General features: G+C 33.3%; 1 long non-coding RNA gene across 4 annotated transcripts; it reads right to left on the minus strand.

The window, feature by feature from the left end:
- Nucleotides 1-7,856: 7,856 nt before the first annotated feature.
- On the minus strand, nt 7,857-13,679 carry LOC115952538. 4 transcript variants are annotated; one of them, XR_004083457.1, is made up of 10 exons: nt 12,010-13,679; nt 11,468-11,663; nt 10,728-10,920; nt 9,483-9,641; nt 9,289-9,385; nt 9,110-9,194; nt 8,906-9,021; nt 8,511-8,731; nt 8,139-8,364; nt 7,859-8,040 (listed from the first exon to the last, which is right to left on the minus strand). It is a non-coding gene; the product is annotated as an uncharacterized LOC115952538 (long non-coding RNA). The 4 variants fall into 4 exon arrangements; XR_004083454.1 differs by having other exon boundaries at nt 7,857-8,040; nt 8,906-9,194; XR_004083455.1 differs by having other exon boundaries at nt 7,857-8,040; nt 8,511-8,743; nt 8,906-9,194.
- Between the last annotated feature and the right edge of the window lie 153 nt (nt 13,680-13,832).

The following is a 13,832-nucleotide window of genomic DNA, read 5'->3' on the forward strand; positions in this document are numbered from 1 at the left end:
TTAAGCAATGTCTAACACCTATCCTAGATATGTTTTTGTTCTCGATTTGCCAACACATACAAGTTGAAATTCCAAACATTTAATCCTAAATCTTTAGAACCTAACAAATATGGATATTGATTGATTAGTATAGCAAAATTTAAGGACATATATTCAAAGCAACAAATAACACATATAAACAACAAATCAATTCTACAATCCAAAATCAAAATTCCTAAAATGAGTGTTTGATATATTCACATTTCATTTTCCTCAAACTTCATAAAAAACCATAATAAAGTGTCAATTAGCAAATTAATGGCAGTAGCCATTTGGGTTTTGTCTAATTTTGGGTTCTCTAATAGGATTGGATGGTTTTGAAGTTAATATAAAGTGTAAGTGTTTGAATTTCCTAGTTTTGTAGGTTTCAGTTAGCTTAACTAATAAAGTTTTTTGTCACTGAATAAGAGATCTGGTGCTAGATCCCTGCCTACACCAAAATACCTTTTGGTACCTTGATCTAATTAATGATAAAGAGTAATCATCAAGAGTGGACGTCATAAGTTTAAATTATCTCAAAAAAAATAAAAAGTTTCCTAGTATTTTTATAATTAGTGGGGGTATTTTAGACATAACAAAATAGAATATTTTAAGAATAAAAAGATTACATTAGGTTTAACTAAGATCAATGTAATGGTGGTATGTACTCGGTAATGGAGCTATTTGCTCATTTTGAAAATATATAGGGGAAAATTGTTTGGTTTCAAATTTTATAGAAGAATTGTGAACTATCTCAAACATAAAATCTGAAAATTTTTCCATTCAAAAATCTTTGAAAATTGAAATAATGTGTGTAGACACCTCATTTTGTACCCTTTACGACTTAGGTCCCTGTTCCCCAATGATGCTCAAAATCTAAGACCTAAGGCCAGTTTAGAGCCCAATCAAATATGAAATTGACTTAAGGAGTGTAAAAATGGAAAATACAACCTTTTAAATAAGCAAAAATCTATTTTTGGAAATAAAATAACCAAAGTGGCCCTCAGTGCATGTACATGGGCAGCGGCCTGCGTACGAGGGCCAAAGCATGTGTACGTAGGCACATTCCTGCATATGCAACTAGGGTTTCAGAAATATTAAAAATGCAAATTTTCTACAATAATGGCTGAGGTTTGGAATGAATCCCACATCGTCTAAAAGTTGTTCCAAACCCCATTTTTTCCATTACAAAAAGCCTTACATGGTACATTTTCAAAATACACAGAAATCCTACGGAAAAAACCTAAGATTCACTAGAAAATAGTAAATCAAAAGGGATTTTTTTACAAAACACCCTTAAGTCAATTTTATTTGATTGGGACCTTTTCTGGCCCTAATCCTTTGAGTTTAAGATTACTAATCACATGTTTATTGACCGTGATAGATTTGATTAAAGGGAACGGTCAAAATCAAAGCTTGGGAACTCCTTTTTAAGGTATTAAGCTTCAACTCTTTCTTTTTCTTTTCTAACTTTTTTTTTTTTTTTTTTTAATTTGTTTCTTTGCTTAGTTTATATTTATATATGTTTTTTTAGGTTAGTTTTATGCCTTCTTTATTTTTTTTAAGCATGTTAGGCTGTTAGATTTAAGCTTTTAAGTCTTGCTCTGTTTTTCTGCTTGTTCGTTTTCTAGGTTAGGATTTAGGCATGTCTGCGTACACATACTTTTGTATGCACACGCAAGCTCAAAGGATGCGTATGCATACAACTAGCTTGCGTACGCAAGCCGATGTATGCACACACATACTCATGCCTAGAAGCCCTAAACTTTGATTTCCCTGTTTCTTTGGCTTTGCTTATTTTACCTAATATGCCTCTGTTTTAACCTTCTTATATGCTTTTGAGTTTCTTTTTCTGTTGTTCACATGTTTGTTTGTCATTGTATGCCAGATTAGGGTTTATCCTTTTTAGTGCCATGCCATTCATTCACATGTCCATTCAAGAATGCCATAGGTGCTATGATGCAATGAGGTAAGTAAAGGTAAGTTATGCATTTAAATGTACAATGCATATTGTTTGATAAACATGGTTTGATGATGAGCATGAATGTGTTTGGTCAAACAACGTGTTCTTAATGATTTTCATGTTCCCAATGTGATCCTTTGACGATTACATGTTGCTGCCTTGGATGAGATATATGATATGATGAATGTTAGGTGGATGATATGTATGATGATAGCATGCTAGGGTTTGTATATGTGTGTGGTGTGGCTCTCTCTTGCTTTAGGATGATAAGTGTTGTTTTGGGATAAAGATGTCATGTTGTATGTTAGATGCATGCTAGTGTGTGTGTGAGTTAGGATACAAGTGTTGAATTAGTTTTTAATAGGGTTAAGACATGAGACACAACGATGGGAGGCCAACCTTAGGGTTGGGTGATCTTAGTTGCCTAACACCTTCCCAAGAGCATACCTAAACTCTGAACCAGTACTCTAGTAATAAGATCAAAGGTCCTTCCTTGAAAGGTTGCTATATTCATGGTTCCTAGACCATATAACTAGGTGGCTACTCCGAGACCCCTTGTGTCCACAATGTCAAACGTCCAAATTGTCAACCTATTAAAAGGTTTAACGGACACCACCACACACATTTGGCGTGATTATCACTTCACAAGAGTGTGCGTGGTGGTCTTACAATTTGGACCCCACATGTGGGTCTTACTAACTATTGGGCATACTCCCTATGTGAGAGCCCAAAACACTGCTCCAAGAATACTTATATATTTTTCACTTATATAATTGTCACCTATTAGATCACTCAAAAAATTGTGACGCATGTATCAATATTTTTTTCTTATACCTAACCATTTTATTGCAAGCATGGGGAGCACATATCTTTGATTGCAACATTGGGAGCACAATATTTTCGTACTTTTATTTTCATTTTATTTTTCATATTATTATGAGATATTGTCAAATAAGATAGTATCTGCATCAAATCTAAAGATAAATTCTATTATTATGCCACATTATAGACTAATCCTTTTTTATTTTTTTGAACCTTTTATCATTAGGGAAAAGCAACACAACCACATATGACAACAAAAGGGCCATTAATTTTAAAATTCATCTGTATTATCGAGAAATTAAGACATATTAAAATGCATGTGTATGTATATATATATATATATATATATATATATAATAACTATTAGTTAAAACATTTGACATTTTGTTGACCGCGCCTCTTTGCACCACTTAACTACATAAGTTGCGCCACTTGACTTTTTATCACCGAGAAATTAAGACATATTAAATTATGTTATCTTCCATGCATATTTTGGAAATATATAGGTCAATAAAATATTAGTCTCTTTTCTTTAAGGAAAGTGGTCAAGATAAAACTAATTGAAGAGAAGAAACTTTATCTTGGAAATTAGAGTGAGAACAATAAATTAAAGAAAATTAGTCTAAAGAATTATTTGTTTCTCAATAAATTAAAGAAAATAAGTTGAATTTAATTTAACTTGCAATTGGTGAGCTTCGGCTCGCCTTAGCACGAACATGCTGACACACACCATAGACACAGGCATGAAACTTTGCTGATGCGCCATAACGCACCAAATGTGAAACTCTGCCTGATTTTCGCCATGAAAATGGGGCACCTTTTTTTCTGTATTCTCACCGTGAAAGCTTGATAAGGATAGTGTTTTGTGTGCTATAATGCACTAAGGTGAAATGCTGCATCGTTTTCACCATGAAAATAAGGCAAGATGTTGCCAGATTTTTGTCGTGGAAATTTGGCAACAATTCCAAATGTGCTAACAAAACATTGATAAGAGACCACACCCCTTCCAAAATCAAACCTCAAAGCCCAATTCTTTTGAAGCTCTGAAAGCTAACGCCAATAGCTTGTTTTTAACTATCAATGTCTGAAAAATTAAGATTTTACCAAAACAAAGGAGTATATTCAGATAGGCGTTGTAGGGAGCCTAACACCTTCCCCACACGTAACCAAACTTCCAAACTCAAGAATCAAGATGTTTTACCATCCACATTAGATTAGGAAAAACGACCATTTTTCTTAGCCTAAGATTGGTAATAAAATCAAAGAAAGTCAGGTGACCAATCACACCTTAGAAAAAATTCAAGGATTATTGGTGGTATCTTCACTTACCTTTGGTGAATAATAGGTTAAAATCGACTCATCCCAGTCACCCGTGTCGCCGCGAGGTATTGACAATGACCATTAAACTAAAACTCAATTTATTGTAGGAAAAAAGTCAGTATGTATTTCTTTCTTGAAATATCAAGAGATTCACTCTAGGAAGAAGCTTGGAATCTAAACAATGAGGATTGAATAGTGGAGTCAATTTTCCTCTACAAATTCAATTGCCATTGTCTAAATCACCTCCACAAGATGATATAATTGCTTGATCCTTGTAATTCAAATTTAAGATTTACAGTAGGTTTGGCTTTGTTTCATTTTGAAAAGTCCAGTCTACTCAAGCCACATGTTAAGAACAAAAAAACTTTTAAAAAAGACATTGGCAATGAGACTTTTATACTATAATAAACAATTATTGACTTCTCAGTTCTAGATTTTTAGCGTCCTTTGGAAATCAATATACAGAATAACAAAATCTATAAAAGAAAATAGCAAAAAAAAAAAAAAAAAGAAAAGAAAAATCTCACAATCTTAACTCAACCAATTGTAAGCGAAGAATTCAAATTTTGAAAGTACCAAAAGATAGCTTTTGTATAGATACACAGTTTTGAAACCCAGACCGGACCGTACGATCCGACAGGGAAAACCTTGAACCGCTCATTTTTGTGGTTCTTTTAGCCTCAATAACCACTTTATGGGAAAAAAGCAGGGACCCGTGCAAACCGCGGTTGGACCTCACGGTTCTGAGAACTGTGATCAGACTGCTTCTCACGGTTCCCTACTTCCCTTTGAATCTGAACCTAAAAAAAAAAGCTTTAAATTCTGGATGATTAGACCGCTTGGCCAGCATGCATCAGACTTTTTCCAAATCTGGAACCAAAAGATTTGTGAGGAAAAACAAAACTGAGAAGAAGAAGATGACAAAGTAAGGGCTGTGTGAAGTTGAAACAGCAAGTTAGCAACCCAGCACAGATCGCCAGTCACAGCTTTCATCTTTGTCTTCTGCTTCTATTTCTTCTTCTTTCTTCTTTTCCTCCTTCTCTTTCTTCATTTTGTCTCCATTGCTGTGCTTTCTCACCTTCTCTTTGTTTGGGTTTGTTTTGAATTCTTTTTTATGTTTCCAAAGCCCCTTCATGTGACTTGGCATTGGGAAAGAAGAAAACTTTTGATTTTTGAAATTAGTAAAATGTTACAGCCATTAGATTTGCAGCTTTGAGCCCGTGATGTGACTATTGATGGATTGATAAGTAACAAATAAAATATTATAAGTACTTTTAGTTAATATTTACAATTTTTTTTAATGAAAAAATAGTGTTACAAAATATTTCACAACTTTTTTGTGACAATTATTATGTAGCAAAGTTTGAATGGTAGAGGAAAAATAGTGAGTCAACGGATACAATAAAGTACATAATAATTATTAAATAATTATTTTAATTTAAAATTACTAAGTGTCCTTCTAATTCCTATATTATTACAATATTACTATCACGAGTTTAACTAATCAACATATAAATAAATAAAGAAATATTATATCTATGTATGCTTAGGATATGATATTTCTTATTTGTCCTATGAAAGTTATGATATAAAAAATATATTTGAAAGATAGATTTCTATATTTAATTGGGTCATTTAATTTAATTTTTCTATTTATACTAATTTAATATATTTATTTATATTTAAATAATTATTAAATTAATTATGGAGTCATCACAATTCGACCCTAGTTCAACCTCGGTTCGAACTTAAAAACCTTGAACCTCTCTCTTTTACGGTTCAATGAACGGTTTAGGTCTGAAAACGTTGTATAGATATAGATATTGATTGATTAGTATATCAAATCTTAAGTATATATATTCAAAGCAATAGATAACACATACAAATGACAAATCAATTCTACAATCTAAAATCGAAATTCCTAAAATGAGTGTTTGATATATTCACATTTCATTTTCCTAAAACTTCCTTAAAAAACCATAATAAATTGACAATTAGCAAATTAATGGCAGTAGCCAACTGGGTTTTGTCTAATTGTGTCAAATCAATCAATCAATATATATATAAAAGCAGAGACCTTATGCGGGAGAATATGAGGTTCTGGCAAGCAGCATATCCTTTCTACAATTTCCACATAGAGCTGTCACAAGAGACTCTCTTCAAGACATCGTTCATTAATTCAGCATGTTAGATCCTATCATTGTTAACCTTTATTTTTTTTCCGTACTTATTTGTGAAGGGTTTTCTCATCCATTGTCTTTCCACCTTCTCTCAACTCTTCATCTCCCAACCATCAACCCAATTGGCTAACATCCAATTGCTACCATATTAGCATATTGGAATCAAGCACAAGTCCTCATCAAAATTAGCATACAATGCTATAAATCCTGCATGAATTTAATTCAGCCACAAAATTTAGGTGAAGCTAATTTAACTTCTCTTTATAAATTAACTGATTTGATCAAGAAACATTAATTGAAGAGAAATGTGTCGGAAAGATATAAGACCATTAATGATAATACTAATTAACTTGGTTCTTAGGTGCCAAATGGCTATGCCCCGCGTAGCACCCTGGATTGACCAATGATGGTAATTTAAGGTTTTCAGATATAACTTATAAGTATAAAAGGCCATAGAGAAAGGTGGATAGAGTTACAACTGAAAGATTTAAATATTAAAGAACAAACTTTATACTACCATTAATAGCCAATCGGGTTTTTGATTTTCTACTCCATCCTTGGCCAACACATCTTTCTCAAACTCTTTGTACTAGATTCAAACAGTCTGCTTGTTGCTCAATAGTAGGTTGGCTTGTAATAGGCAAATCACCAACCCAGACAAATCCCACTCCCATACTCCATCAAAACCTACCCTACAAGTTCAACATCCTCTCTAGTAAAAAACACCAATATATCATCCCCATGTAGTGTTAAAAATTTTATAAACTAGCAGGGCATTAAGTGTTCTAGAATTTTAGTACTAGCGAGTTATTGTTCCATGTGAAACAGACAGTTCTATGTTAAATTTAGCAATGTATCTTGTTAGACTTTGTTTCATAAAGTGGAAAAAGATATGTTCCCTTTTCTATACTAATGGTTTCACTTGTAATTAACTTTATCTACTAATGGTTTTGTTCTGATGTCAAGTCTTACATATGATTAGAAGATTACTGCATTAATTAAGTCTGTAGTGTGTAGATTCTGAATGGGCTATAAAATGTGTATTATTCCCTATTGAGTAATCAAATTGAAAATCTTTGGAATCTTAAGGTTTCTAGAGCATGGAAACAATAGGCTGTAGAAATCTAAAAATAGACCATTAACACATGTACAAGGTGTGCCTAATTGAAGCAACTATAGACTTTAGGAATTTGAAAGAGTTTTAAGAAATTTTCAAGGTGTGCCTATATATTGCGGTAGATTAATGTCACTCCTTGTGTTGCATTAATTTTTTTAGAAATACAATGGATCTTAGGAATGAAAATGATGCATGTGAAAAATACTATGAGATTGGAATAAAATATTTAAATAAAATGTACAATCCCTAATTGGATTTTCCTTTATATATTTTGATGTGTTGCTTTACTATTTCAATCCTAAGTGTTTGTACAATGCATTTGTTCAATACTAGTGTTTAAAGACCCAGGCCATGAGCATAAAAGAAACAACAACAAAAACTGCAAGCAAAAGCCGACAATGGGAGGTGTAAACTGCCAAAATCCTTTGTCACAGTAAGCATACATACAATAATAGTTTTGTTATACATGTAAAGCTTGAAGAATAGGCAAAAAAACTGACATAATCATTCTGTTGATTGATGCTCCAGAAAGCTAGACCATATGGCTATATGGCTTCTGACCATTAAATAGCTCAATGCATCCATATGCATATCTGCCAATTTCTTCGGGGATGATAAAACTAAAGAAAAGAAAAAGGTTAGTCAGGGCTGGATCACATTTCCATGGTAGATACTTAAACTAGAAGTTTAGAATGCAGAGAGAGTTAAAGTTAATTACCCAAGAACTAAGAGGACTAAAGCTGTAATCCTATAAAAGGAATTGATAACACTTGTGCTTGGATTTCTGCTTTATTGCGTATACTGAAGGAATTTATTTGTGGCTTACACATCCAAGCCAGTTGGAAATCCTGACAGGAATCCTTCAATATGAGCTGAATTGTCCACATGTGGTAGAAATCCAAGGGGCAAATTTATGGCTATAATGAGCACGAGAGTTACAAGTGCTGCACGCAAAATATTTAGGAGTCAAGAACTATTCTCACAAATTAAGAGTATATAAGTTTCAGGTAATCAAATAAAACCATAGCTTTGAGTTTCAGTCTATCACTATTACTAGCCAAAGACATAAATAGCAAAAAGGAAACGTTACCTTATTTGCTTAGATTTTCCAATTAGTGAAAAGCTTGGAAACCATGGCTCCCAATAGTACACTAAGTGCACCAGATGCGCCAACTAATATTGTAATTTCACACGTCATCATACAGCTAAAAGCCTCCAAAGCTATTTGGAGAATCACCAAGTGATGATGAACAAAAGCATTCATATACTATTGGCAGATTGAAATTATTAACACTCTAGCACTTCTTTCACCTGCAATGTTAACTGAGGTGATTAATGATCAGAAAATTGAAATTTAACAAAAGCATGCACTTGTACAAACAAATTTTTCTGTTACATTTGAAACCTCAACCTATTCCTATAATGATAAACCTAATAACCAGTCATTGATGATTAGACATGAAAAGATTAGAAAGAAGTACTTACAAGTATGCATATTGCCAACTGCAAAGCCAAGCCTTAAAGTTGTATTAGTTACTACACAAATGCTCCTCTTCAAATTCTTCCTCTACTAACTTTCAAAGGTGATCTGCTCACAATTGCTAGGCATGACAAACAACACATTTAGCAACAAAGCAAGAGAATACACCCTAACATCCATACCTTGATTTTTAAGATATATAGACTCACATCCTGTGGTAGCTTATTTCCAAATTCTCCACTAGCTCCTTCAAGCACAAGTCCTAATCAAAATTAGCATACAATGCTATAAATCCTGCATGAATTTAATTTAGCCACAAGATTTAGATGAAGCTACTTTAAGTTCTAACATATTTATGGAAGAGAAATGTGTTAGAAAGATGTAAGACCATTAATGAGAATTCTAATTGACTAGGTTCTTAGCTGCCAGATGGTTGTGCCCCATGTAGCACCCTGGACTGACGAATGATGGTCAAGTAAGGATTCCTGACATTTGTTCAATATAAGTATACAAGGCCAAAGAGAACTATGGAAGAAGTTACAACTGAAAGATTTAAATACCATAGAACAAACTTTATAGTACCATTAATAGCCAAAGAGATTTCTGACTTTCTGATTCATCCTTGGCCAACACATCTTTTCTTAACCTTTTTGGTTTAGGTTCAAACAGTTTGCTTGCTGCTCAATACAGGGCTGGCTTGTAATGGGCAAATCCCACTCCCATACTCCATCAAAACCTTCCCTTCAAGTTCAAAATCTTCTCTAGTCAAAAACACCAATATATAATTCCCATGTAGTGTTAAAGATTTTATAAACTAGCAGGGTGTTAAGTGTTATAGAATTTGTGTACTAGCCAGGTGTTATAGACAATCTCATAAGTTCATTGCAGTTGGGCACAAAGAAACAGTGATAGAATTGTTTTTTTGAATAGATTTGGGATAATCATTCTGTTGAGTAATATGTGCTTAGTTTTACCAACAGAATCACAAAAATAAGAGATTAATTCAAAAAGAATCAACATTCACTTCACCTATACAACATTTTCATTAAAAAATTGAATTGACAACTATTAAGTTTTAAATATTTATGGTGTTTGAATGCTGAGAAAGTTCAAGTTAATTACTCATGAATTAAGAGTACTAAAGCATTAATGCTATAAAAGGTATTGATAACACTTATGTCTGGATTTCTGCCTTATTTCTTATCCTGGAGGAATTTTTTTGTGGATTACATATCTAAGCCAAGGGGAAATCCTGTCAGGAATTCTTCAATATGAGCTGTATTGTCCACATGAGGTAGAAATCCAAGGGGAAATTTTTGGCTATAATGAGCATGAGAGTTACAAGTGTTGCACACTAAATATTTAGAAGAAAAGACCTATTCACACAAATTAAGAGTATATAAGTTTAGGTTAATCTAATAAAACCTCAGCTTCGAGTCATCACTATTACTAGCCAAAGACATAAAGAGCAAAAATAAAATGTTACGTTATTTACTTATTAAAAAAAAATGTCACCTCATTTGCATAGATTATCCAATTAGTGAAAAGCTTAGAAACCATGGCTCCCAATAGTACAAAAAGTGCACCAGATACACCAACAGATATTGTAATTTCACATGTCATCATATAGCTAAAAGCCTCCAAAGCTAAAAAATTGAATTGACAACTATTAAGTTTAAAACATGGGTTTAAATTGACAACAGTATTTTAGGGACTTGATGTTGTCATTAATATTTATGGTCTTTATGCCAAGCTCTTCCACCATGATCAAGTAATATGCTGGGTGTGATGAAAACATGGACTTCAAATTAGGATTAGATCAAATACCTGAAGAGTGTCGCAAGGGAGATGGTTGGAGGGAGGGTTTATTTGTTTTGATTCAGAGGCAAGAGTGGAGAAATGAAGCAAAAGAGAGAGGGCCAAAGCCACCCTCAAACATCCACAAAAGAGGCTTTTAAATTCCTCCTCTCTCACAATGATTACTCAAAAAACTAGGTCCTCAATTTTTGTCATCGACCAGCTACATGCCCAAAAGAACAACATATAATGAGTTATGTCAAATTAGTCCAAATCCCCAAAATCAATGAAATCTGCAAGATCCATCTTGATATATCATATTAAGACATAAATGAATAAGAGGAATCAAATATAGGCATAACACTTACTGGTTACTAGTTAATGTGGAATTACATGCCCAAAAATCAAAACATTCTTACTTATAACCAATTAGACCAAAGAGGGTCATGATCAAAATTTTTTAAAAAGAAAATCAGTTTATGAATACTTAGAAAGAAGAAAATGTATTTTAGATTTGCAAATAGTGGGCATAGGAGATAGAATGTTTGGTGGGAGTGTGTATGTGATTTATAACAGAGGCTTGATATCCTTCTTCTCTCTCACCATCATCATTCAAACAAATTTTACTTGTGGCTAAAGCATGATCACACACGCACACACAAAAATTCAATAAAACCAATCAATAAACAGTTACTATAGTTTTAACGAATACATCATTATTATTTTTCATTTTTTCTTTTTTGATGAACGACTGTATAATTATTACTTACCTCCTCCTTTGTGGTCTTCAAAAATCTTGTCCACTTCAATACCTTGCTCTTATTATTTGTCTGCTTTACAGATCTCCAGACCCTTATCATTGTCTACTTCCACTCGTTCATCCACCACACACTCAGCCGAGCCAGCCCCAACATCATCTTTGTCATTGATTTGTGGTCCAAATTCATAGTGTTGATTATCAACAGTCTACATGCACGTCCAATAGAAAAGCTTATGAGTAACGAGTTATGTTAGATTTAGTTTAAAATATTGAAAATCAACAAAACCCACAATGAACCCATATAATATTAAACCAAAAAATTAACAAGAAATATAAAATTTAATAAAAACCCATGTACTTATTTATTAAATTGATATATTTAATAAATAAATAAATGCACGTGTAGAAGTTGGCATTGAGTGGAAGAGAGTTAGAGTAAACTAAACTTCCAACTGTTTGCACAATCCAATACATATATTTATATTTAATTGATATATTTGCAATGCAAAAATAAAATAAAAGAAGAAGAAGAAAGGAAGGAAGGAGAGTTACCTTTGAAAGACTGTTTGAATCAATATGAAGACGTGTCATTACTTCTAATCAATACGATGTTTGGGAAGTGCCAAGACTCTCTGGACCCTTTTTGGTAACGTTCTTCGAGCTCAATCCCAGAATTCTTCAAGTAGTCTGGCAGAGACTTTAGCCCATAACATCTACAAATTTTCAAGGACTGAAGACGTGGCATTATTTTTATTAATATCGGATTTGTAACAATACCATTATCCTTTTCTTCTTCTTCTTCTCCTGTTTCTCCCATCCCAATCCATTCTTCCCAGTTGTCCAAATCCCAAAATTCGAGAGATTTCAGGTTTGGGAATATGATGTCGTAGTCTTTCTTGTTTTTGGAATCTTCTATTCCCAGAAATTCATCTCCCACCTTCTTCACATTAAGAAGCCACGATATCTTTAATACTTCAAGGAATGGCAACTGCCCCAAAGAAGGCAAATGCTCTAACTTTACGCACCATAGAAGTTGAAGCCTTTTCAGTGTGGTACATGACATCATCCAATTAGGATAAATAATGTTGCCCATGTAGCCTCCAATTTCTAAATCTTGCAAGTGTGGAGGTGGCTCTAAGGCATTCAATACTAATATGTCATTCTCTATTCTTCTTATATCCTCTTCATCTTCGAGTGAATCTAGAGGGCTAAACCGTAGCACTAAACCACGGAGATGTATTTTCTTCTTCAATTGTGCATTCTGAACCTCACCTACATCTACCACATTTTCCAACCCATTTATTCTAAGAGTCCCTCGAAGCTGATTCAAATTTTTTAATTCTCCAAATTTACATCCTTCTCTATCATCCTTATCACCTATGTTGAATACCCATAATGTTCTAAGATCAATTAATTTCCCAACCCTTTTGGAAATACCAAATGACTATTTTCATCAAATATAAGATGTCTTAAGTTAATTAGTTTACTCATCCCCCGTGGTAATTTCTTTAAACCATAACTGTTCTCGATATACAAAGTTTGTAAATTATAGAGATTACACAGGGTTTCAGGCAATTCTTTTATATAAACATTCTCAGACATATGAAGACACCTTAAATGTATCAAATTTTCCACTGCATCTGGAAGTTTCTCAATTGGACAATCCAAAATTAATGTTCGTAAACATCTAAAATGATGGAATGAGTTCGATAGGAGCATCTCAAACTCATAATCCCTTTCATGCGAAAGAAGAAAGAGAGTGCGTAGATTTATTGCACGATAGATGAATTCGAGGCATTGCATTTCTTTTGAAATTTTTAAATGTAAATGATGAGCACTTTGCCAATCTCTCTCCAACTTCTTATCACCATCAATTTCAAAGGAATCATTTTTTGCCATTAATTGGGCAAAGTCATGCACTATATCATGCATTTTGCAACTTATTATCTTGCCATCACTATTTTCATGTCTCTCGAAATCTTGGAAGAAAGAACGCATGGCTAACTTTTCAAAGTATTCTTCCGCTATGACTTCCATCTCCATATTTGCCTTTGACTCAACATATCCTTGTGCCATCCAATGGAGGACCAATTTATCTCTGGAAAAGAGATAATCTTTTGAAAAGATAGCACAATATGAGAAACAACGTCTCATTGTTGAGGGTAGTTCATAATAACTTAATAACAATGGTGCCAAAAGGCCTTTTTCAATATCTTCTAATTCCCACATATGACTATCTAAAATCTTATTCCATTGCTCTCTATTTCTTTTGTTGTGCATGAGGCTACCTAGAGTCTTTGCAACGAGCGGTAAGCCATTACACTTAATTGCTAATTTTCTACCAAGATCTTCTAGATACTTGAGTTCCTCCTCAT

Source organism: Quercus lobata, chromosome 7, assembly GCF_001633185.2.
Source record: "Quercus lobata isolate SW786 chromosome 7, ValleyOak3.0 Primary Assembly, whole genome shotgun sequence".
NCBI classification, from domain to species: domain Eukaryota; kingdom Viridiplantae; phylum Streptophyta; class Magnoliopsida; order Fagales; family Fagaceae; genus Quercus; species Quercus lobata.